Here is a 10,564-nt window from a genome sequence, read left to right as displayed (position 1 = left end):
CATAACGTAGGATTCATGCCTTTGAAAGAAAGGGACGAGCCTTAACATACTTGTGTCGCGCCTTACTAGCTACTCTTATTCGTCCAACTTGTTAGTCTACATTCAAGAAAATTGACGAAAGCATTAGATTCATCACCATATACTTGTTTCAGTCTTTCAAACACATTTACTTATGGTCTGCCGAAATTTCGGCAGCATCTCCCCTGTAAATACACCGTCCCCGAGAATCCAACTCGGCCCAAACCAACAACAACAAACCCGACAATTCAACTCGGCCAAATCAACAACAATACTAGCAATTATTCTAGCAACACTTCAATATTCAATTTAATTCAATTCATCCCAATGAATGCATACCTCCACCCGAAATCTCACAACACCACCAAAGTCAACAATGCATTACTTCCTTCCAAATTTGTGAGTTATATCAACAATCCATACATTGATAAATTTATTCTTACAAATATAAGAACCACACTAACATCACACTAACTTTTCCAATAATTCACAAACGATTTCCATTTCATTCCAAACCATTAAATCTTCATCTACCATCACATAATCTACTACAACAACAATTAAAATACCAAATGAAATTAGTTCATCACTTCCACACAATATACACACCTACACGGCCTCAACTTCCACAACAATTCCATAACAATTACAACTTCATTTCAAGCCACCAAACCTTCACTTTTATTATGGAATTCACAACAACAATAATCAAACTACTAAATAAAATCAATTCATTACCTCTACACACACTACCATATTCGGCCATCACACCACACATACATGCACCATAAATTTCATCCATTTCTACATTCTACAACATTCACAATCATCTCCAATCACATAAAAAGGGATTAAATCTTACCTTCATCCTTTGACTCCTCCTATTCGGCTAGGGCTCCATTTTGCACCATGAATGCTTTGCTTGTTCCAACAACCACTCCATGTTGTAGAGGACCTTCCATTTGATGGAAATGCTAGAACAGAATAATTTTTCTTGGTCAATTTCTATGACCCTATTTTTAGCACCATGGCCGAATGGCCCTAGGTTTTCTCCTTCTCCTCTTTTTTTTTTTTTTTTTTGTTCTTGCTTTCTGTCCAAAGGTTTTGAATTAAAAGATGACCCCTCTCTCATATATATATATATAGTTCTATAAGCATGTGAGGGGCACATGCCCCTCCTTCTTTCTTTTTTTTCTCTAGACTTTTCTTCTTTTTTCTTGAATTTTCCTAAAATGGTCAAAGAAGACTAAGTGTCTTCTTAAGGAAGCTTTGGCCCATGTATTTTTATTATTCATAATTAGCCCCCCATTTAATAAAAATTGTGGACATATACCATCCATGCCACACGGCCATCTTGGAAATTTCAAGAATTTTCTTGAATATTTGTGAAATCCCCGTTTTGCCCCTAGCCTTCCACAATATTACCATGTACCATTTTGTGAATTTTCCTTTTTGCCCTTAGTCTCTTCTCAATATTTCCATACTAGTAATATTCATAAATGATATTCATAACCAACTTGTACATTAAAATAAATTTGGAAAATGGTCATCCCCTTAACTTACCACGACTTTCTTAAAATGTCCGAATGTATCAAATACGGGATATAACACAATTTAACCTCTCAGTTGGTAAATTTGCCAACTGTTTCGCTAGCAGTTGCTAATTCACCAACAAATTTGATCTCTGTTGGTAGCAATTACTAACCAATTTGGTATTCGTATTTAATATTACCAACTAAAGATGGATCGATTGGTAAATTTCACTAATTGATTAACAATCAGTTAGTATATTACCAATTGATTCCAATATGTTTGTAATTTACAAACCATATGTCTCGACCCAGCCGGAGGGCCATGACTGGTACCCGGAGCTAACCTAATGAGCACCTCTTAGCATACTTCTCATAATCATATCTTGATATGATCCTAAAGAGCATGATTGATGCTAATGGCTCAAGGGCATGGAAGTAGGGGTGGGCGTTCGGTTCTTCGATTTGGTTTTATCAAACTTCGGTTCGGCTATTTCGGTTTCTGCTTTTGAAGGTGGACATCGAACACCAAACCGAACTAGTTCGATTCGGTTCTTTCGATTTCGATTTTTTTGAAGTTCGGTTCTGTTCGGTTTCAATTTTTTGAACTTATGGACCCACGTAAGAGAGCAAATGATGTTTGGAAGATAGCTTGGCATTGGAAGAGTTGCAAAGTGGCTATGCGTCGCAAAGTGGCTAAATGCTCAAAATGGTTAAAAGTACAACTATGGGGCTAAGATTGCAATTGGAGGTCATACTTGCAAGTTATGAGGTTAGAATGGCAATTGGAGGTCATAATTGCAAGTTATGAGACTTTGAATGTAATTGAAGACCAATGTGGGTATTTTTTTGCAAAAGAGCCACTTTAGGGCCTTTTGATGTAATAGGCATTAGTATAAATAGTTATTTTCATCAATTTGGAAGACCTAGCTTGCATATTAATGATAAACTCAAATTGAAAGAATTTAATATAGTTTGTTTGGTTAATGTTCAAGTGTGATTTTCAAGTTGTGAAGTGAATTGTTTATCCATTGAATTCATCTAGATTGCTCATTTGTGGATTCAAATTGAGTCTTCTTCCTTGAATTCAAATTACTTAGGTTCTTTGGTTGAAATCCAATTAGGAGGATTTAGGTTTCATACACCTAAGTTTGCCTATATATTTCATTACCAATTAGGTGTAATATCTATCCTTCTATCTTCTCACCCCCCTAATTTCCCATATCATTTTTATTTCCTTTTGTTATTGTTTAACTCTTAAAGTTTCCCTAGGTTGATTATTATCATTTGGTATCAGAGCATAGGCTAAAAGATTGCTCCTACAATTTCTAATCCTAGGCTCAAAATATGAAAATCCAAAAAAAAAAAAATACAAAAAAAATCGAAAATTGTTTTTGCGGTTTGTTTTTGTTGTTTTTAAAGTTAGATTTGAGTTCATTGAGGTGGAAAGCATCTAAATCCGAAGTTTGAATTTGTTTGGGTGGGTTTTGAAGTTTTCACCATTGAAGCTTCATCAAAGCTTGAAGAACTCAAAGTGGGTTTAGTTGATTTAGGTAAAATTGAGCTTCGATTGATATTGGGCTTTGTTGTTTAGGTGGCAAGGAGCTCAGATCTAAAAATTGGAACAAAAACAAGTTGATTTTGACTACATTGGGTTTTCGGGTGTTCTTCATTGTTCATCCTTGTTCTTGGTGAAGAAGAAGATAAAAAGGAAAGTTAGATCCTAGGAATGCAAGTCAAAAATTGAAAAGTTGCTTTTCTAGCCAAAAGGGGTAAATACAAGGTTGAGTGGGTCCCAAGAGGTCAGCAATTCAAAAAATCTTGCACAAATTCCAAGGCAAACGAGGCACAAGAATATTCACTGAAGCATAATGAGCTCACTGTTTTTGGAAGCCATCACTAAATATGGCCCATATTTCACTTTACGGACCGTATAGTAGCTCGTAAATTGAAACGTGTCCAAGTAGTCTTCAAGTTGAGTTCACTGTCTCGGAAAAAAAAAGATCCTTAAATACGGCCCGTATTTCACTTTACGGACCGTATAGCAGCTCGTATAAAGTGGGATCCAAAGTTGAGTATTCTGCCTCTGGAGTTGATCCTTAAATACGGTTAAGTATACGAACCGTATTTCACAATACAGCCCGTAAACTTCAAGGGTGTCAGTCGTATAACTTGGGAGCTCAGTCGTATTTCACAAATACGGACCGTATATCCAAACACGGGACCGTATTTGGTAAAGTTCCAGTCGTATTTTCCAAGGTAACTCATATTGAGTCAACTTCGATTCCTTTCACTTTCATCTCATTTCTTTGATTTCCCAAGTCTCAAATCTTGTTCTTAATTCATTTCAATTCCAAAAAATTTCTTGGAATCGCTTGTTGGTTTGTATCCCTAATCCTTTGGTAGGGAGCAAAAAAAAAAAAAAAAACATAGATATTAAAAAATTTTAGTTGTTTCAAATTGATACCTTAGATCAATTGGGGCTTCACGGCCGCGTTTTCAAGTTATCACCTACCCGGGCCCGAAATTTCATGTTTTTTCCGATTTTAGCATTCCAATTTCTTGTGTCTCTCAACTAATAACCATTTAGTAGTTTTCCCTACTTGTGTGTACTAGTTCTTGTGTCCGAATTTCTTTCGTGCTAATTTCTTTCAAGCTTTCCTTCATTTAATTTCGTTGAAACTTATTGGCTCTCATCCGTTTTGCTTTGAGTCGTTCGTCATTCATCTAAACAAGAATCCATTCTACCACAAAGGATAAGAAATGTGTGAATTTGATTGGACGAGCGACTCATCAACAGCTTCGAAACGGAGTGTGGTAAGGTTGAGAGTTTAATACGAGTGACGTGAGGCATTTACTACTAACGTCGTTTGCTAGTTTTGCAGGTTATAATGTCTAATCAAGGAGATTTTACTCAAGAAGTGGAGGAACCATCATACATGGTGAATTCTTTGAACATGATCATTAGTCAATTGGCAACATTGACTTCGAATGTGGGAGGTTTGACGGGGCGGATGGATAGTTTTGAGGCGAAGGTGGTGCAAGTTGAGACCTCAAGTAGAGTGGGCACTCCCCATTCTCGAGTTGAAGGGGATTTAGGCAAGAACACGGAAACTACTCAAACTCTTACACCCAGACAAGCACACGCCTTGTGCCATCCCCCTACTACTTCTTTGCCTACCCAAAGAGCTCCACAAAACCAACCATCCACCTTCCAAAACACCAACCGACAAACCTATCCCCAAATGTAGCAAACAACCCAAAAGGAGCCATTACCACAAAGAACCACACAAAACATTCCCACAGCACCTCAACAAAACCAACAACAAGATCCCTTCCAAAACCAATTCCAAAACCTGTTGTTTGATGAGGAGGTTGAGGAGATTCAACAAGAAAGGTGGTGGGAAGAACCCCGTAATGGAGGAAGGCGAGGTCCAATGGCTAACCGGGGTAGAGGGAGATATGGTGGCTTTGGGAGAGTTCAAGGCCATGATGCAAGATTTCAAGGCTATGATGCAAGATTCCAAGGCCATGAAGACTGAGGAAGATGGCATGGACATGACGAGCGTGGAGATAATGATCGAAACTTGAATACCATCAAGGTGACCCTTCCCAGGTTCAAAGGAAGTAGTGATCCCGAAGAGTTCCTTGAATGGAAGTTGCAAAGTGAGAGGATATTACTCACCAATAATGTGTCGGAAGCTTTGAAGGAAAGGTATGCCCTCACCCAATTTGAGGGATATGCATCAACTTGGTGGGAATCCAAGAAGCGGGATAGAGCGCAACGTCAAATTTTCGACATTCCTTCGTGGGATGAATTGATTGATCTTATGGAAGCAAGGTATCTACCCTCTACTTACTATCAAGAAGTGCTAAAAAAGGTATACATGTTGAAGCAAGACTTCAAGAGTGTTGAGGAGTACTTTGATGAGTTTGAAAACTTGAGGATGAATTCAAAGATTGAGGAGCATTTGAATTACACTCTCATACGATTTGTAGCCAACTTAAATCGGGAGATTTCCAAACCCATGAGGCTACAAACTTATAATAGCTTAGAGGAAGCTTTTCATGATGCTTCCAAGGTTGAAGCGGATTTAAAACGAAAAGGCTTACAAAGCTAAGATCACTCCATCTTCAACTTAGAACCAAGAGAAAGAGAAGTGGAAGACGTCCACTTGGGAAAAGCCTAAGATCACTACTCCTACTCCTCAAGCTAAGTTTGACTACAAAGCTAGAGGAGACGACTATGCCAAAGGAGGTAACAATGCTAAACCCAACTTCCCTCGTCCATGTACCATTCAATGTTTCAAATGCCAAGGTAGAGGACATATTGCAAGTGAATGTCCCAATAGGAGAGCAATTATGGTCTTACGAGATGGGTACCAAACCGATGAGGAAGATGAGGGCGAGGTTGGCGTTGATCATGAGGGAGAAAAAAATGAGAATGAGGGAAGCGCCGAAAGTGATGATGGGGAAAAGATGGAGGAAAGATTGAATTTTTCTACTGTAGTTAGAAGATCCATGGGGGCACTAGCTAGAGAAGAGATTAACCAAAAGGAGAATTTGTTTCATGCTAGGTGCAAGATAGTGGACAAGGTGTGTTCATTGATCATTGATGATGGGAGTTGTACCAACGCCGTAAGCCAATTCTTGGTTGAGACTATGAAATTCCCCACAAGGAAACACCCTCGTCCCTACAAGCTCTCATAGTTCAATGAGTGTGGTGAAATGAAGGTAACCAAGCAAACTGTTATCAAGTTTAGCATTGGGAGGTACCAAGATGAAATATTATGTGATGTGGTACCAATTCAAGTGTGTCATTTGTTGCTTGGGAGACCTTGGAAATTTGAAAGAGATGCCCAACATAGTGGATAATCCAACAAGTACTCATTTATTTTGGATGGAAAAAATTCACCCTTGCTCCATTGACTCCCTATGAGGTTAGTGAAGACTATAGAATCATGAAGGAACTCCTTGAAAGAGTTCAGAAGGGGAACACAGAGGTTAGTGAAAAGGAGACCTTTGTTGCTCAAGGAGAACAAGGTTCAACTCAAGAGAAAGGGAAAAGGTGTATAGTTGCCAAACCAACCTTTTGTTCAAAGGGCATGATGGGTGGAGAGGTTATGTGTGGTGATGTGAATGAGTTGTCACCAGCTCCTACTAACCATTCTACTTCTTTTAGTTGTCTTGTTTCCTTTGTAGGTACTCATGAAGATGATCATCCCAAGGAGACAATACCCAAAGATCACCAAGTCCCTTTGGAAAGAGAAGTACTTCAAACCTCCTCCGAAGAGGAAAGTCAATGCAATGAACTTGACCAAGGTAACAAAAGACATGTGCTTGAACTCCAAGTTAACAAAGCTATTCCTTATACTCTAACGAGCATGGAGGAACATTTTGTGCTTAATCGACAATTGAGTGAGGTTAGAGTTTTGTATTGTTTGAAGCACCTTGACTCTTTTCTAATAAATGATGATGTCCTTGTTGAGAGTGCCCTCACACTAGTTGATCCTTATGATGACCGAATTGAGTCTTTTTGCAAGACCAATTTGTGTCCACCTAGTATTGGCACTTGTGCTTCTATTGTTCCTTTTGAGAGTGGATTTATTTGCTTTCATTTCCAACTTTTAGTTCCACATTCTTTTCTTAAGGATAATCTACGTAATGGATTTGTGCAAAGTGACTTGAAGCATGTCTATGTCTATGACCCCGGTGTTTCATGTTATTTTCATGCTTTGACATTGAAAACACTTTTGGATAGGATTAGTGCAATGAATAGAATTCGAGGTGTGGATAATATTGCTCTAAATATTGCACTTAGTCCTAAGGGAGGTCACCCTTACTTCATGTCTACTAGACCCCTTGTCTCTTATCTTAAATCCATGGGCGTCTTAGTTTTCTCATTGTTTATGATGGTTATTGATGTGTGGGTGTACTACAAGTTTGTCCATCCTTGGAATTAAACTATGATTATTTCTTTGTGTGCTAACCCTCATGCCTTGGGGACTATATTTTCATCTATCTTCCCTTTGTTTTTGCAAGGTTCGGATTCGAGGACGAATCCTTTTCAAGAAGGGGAGGATGATATGATCCTAAAGGGCATGATTAATGTTAATGGCTCAAGGGCATGTAAGAGGATGTTGGAGACACTTGTGGACCCACGTAAGAGAGCAAATGATGTTTGGAAGATAGCTTGGCATTGGAAGAGTTGCAAAGTGGCTATGCGTCGCAAAGTGGCTAGATGTGCAAAATGGCTAAAAGTGCAACTATTGGGCTAAGATTGCAATTGGAGGTCATACTTGCAAGTTATGAGGTTAGAATGGCAATTGGAGGTCATAATTGCAAGTTATGAGACTTTGGATGCAATTGAAGACCTATGTGGGTATTTTTTTTTTTTTTTTTGCAAAAAAGCCACTTTAGGGCCTTTTGATGTAATAGGCATTAGTATAAATAGTTGTTTTCATCCATTTGGAAGACCTAGCTTGCATATTGATGATAAAATCAAATTGAGAGAATTTAATATAGTTTGTTTGGTTAATGTTCAAGTGTGATTTCCAAGTTGTGAAGTGAATTGCTTATCCATTGAATTCATATAGATTGCTCATTTGTGGATTCAAATTGAGTCTTCTTCCTTGAATTCAAATTACTTAGGTTCTTTGATTGAAATCCAATTAGGATGATTTAGGTTTCATATACCTAAGTTTGCCTATAGATTTCATTACCAATTGGGTCAAGTATCTATCCTTCTATCTTCTCACCCCCAATTTCCCTTATCCTTTTTATTTCCTTTTGTTATTGTTTAATTCTTAGAGTTTCCCTAGGTTGGTTCTTATCACATCTAGGTGGACCACAACTTTAAGAGAGACGAGTTCAATAAACATATGCATGTCTATGCAAACATCATCAAATATGCCCATATATACAAGCTGATAAGGCTACCAAAAATGACATACAAAAAAATATGAACCGATGAGGTTATGGAATATCTAACTATGTACATCTGTCTACGAGCCTCTACATGGAGTGCGTAATATCATAAAGATGGGATAGGACCCCGCCATGCCCATATGTACACAAAAGAATAGTACCAACTAAACTGCAGCTCCGGATCAAATGGAGCACTTCTATGCAATCGTTGATGAAGCAGCCTAGGGGTCTGGTCTGTCTCCCTATCTACCTGCGGGCATGAACGCAGCGTCCACAAACAAAAAGGACGCCAGTACTGAGTATGTAAGGCATGAAAATAACATAAGATAAAAAAGATTAATTTACACCTCAGGATACCTCTTAAGGCGGCTGTCATGCGTACCTAGCCTTTCTCTAAAGAAAACATTTCCATACATACATATATAATGATACCGTACCAGGCCATATAGGCTTGGTGTCACCCGTATCCTACCATAACAAGACTTGGTGTCATCCGTATATGGCCATAATAAGGCTCGGTGTTATCCGTACCCGGCCTTAACAAGGCTCGGTGTTATCCGTACCCTACAGTAGTGGTGTGCACAATAGATATCGTACACGGCCGATTATAGCGCGGCTCGGTGTCATAAAATAGATACATATATATAAATATATGAAAGACTCATAGAACATCAATTTGAACTTCTCGGAGTGACATAAGGTCGGTGAACCTCCGATTACCATTATGGTCATCATTGTCACTCTATCTTTCTTTAAAGGGTCAAATACCATGAAATGAGATTAACAATGATGAACAAGATCAATAATATCATGAGAACATCAAGAACCATAAGCTTCTAGCATATTTAGAAATAGGGGCATTTTGGGTGTCACATGTAGGCTCACAACAAAGGAATCATGCCTTAAGAAAGAAAGGGTTAGTCTTAACATACCTTTAGTCTCCTTAACTACTTAATGTTCCCTTCCCAAGCTCAAAAATCTACATTCAAGAGGATTTATACTAAGGTTAAGTCTTGAAAACACTCTTAAGTTCAAACTAGAGTAATTAATGAGCTAGCGCAATTTGGGTAGCACTTCCCCTATTTCATCGACTTCCACCAAATTCCAAAACAACTCCCAAACAACAATAATAGCATCAACAATACCATAATCAAGGAATTATGTTCAAATTAACCTTAAATCAATCCAAAATCCCCTTTCCAATTCAAATCATAACCATCAACTTCCATTCAATACTTTATGACTTCTCTACTATGATTCTTTCTTCTCAAAGACTTGCTAAAATCTAAACCAACTCAATCACGTAAATAAGATGAAGAACATACCTTGTAGTAGAAGAACTTCACCTCACTCAACTGCTTCCAAGATCAAGTTCATCACAACATTGAAGAGAAGCAAGAACAATCATCTTTCATGGATTATATTGGAATTTTTGATGTTTGATCTTCTCTTTTGATGGTGTGGAAAGTTTTAGAGTGTTGAAGAACCTTCAAGAAGTCTCAAGAATTCTCTTGTAATGTGGAGAGAAGAGTGTGGAAAGTGAATGTGAAAAATGAAATCTTTTGGGACTTAAAAAGGGTTGAAAATCGCCCCACCGCTCTGTGTTGCGGAGAGTATGTGGCACCACATATTCAGTATGCAGCCGCATAGTCCCTCCACAACATGGGGGTGATGTTGGGAAGTGAGCCCAGCCAAAATAATGAGTTTGCGGCCAATATGCTGCACAAAATACTGAGTATGCCGCCGCATATTGCCCAAATTTTCCAATTTCGCGAAAAATGCGTTCTTTTTGATCCGTTTGACCTACAATCCTTATGGAATATTCTTGCCACTTGTATAAAACTTCATTTACCATATAAGGAGCCCTATAACTCCACCTCAAGGTAATGCTAAGCAATGTACAACACAAATGATACGAAATCTTCCCAAAACATGACTCAAATTTCCAATCCTTCAACGAACTTACTTCCCCGATTCATTTACCTCCGAAACCTTAAGGTACATACTTACAATTATTAAATACCCTCCTTAACCTTGTAAGGGCTTCATATCCACTTTAGGTTTGCATTAGTTTACTTATAATGCAAACG

The sequence above is a fragment of the Lycium barbarum genome, chromosome 12, assembly GCF_019175385.1.
Source record: "Lycium barbarum isolate Lr01 chromosome 12, ASM1917538v2, whole genome shotgun sequence".
In the NCBI taxonomy this organism is placed as follows: domain Eukaryota; kingdom Viridiplantae; phylum Streptophyta; class Magnoliopsida; order Solanales; family Solanaceae; genus Lycium; species Lycium barbarum.
Note: the sequence above shows the minus strand (reverse complement) of the source record.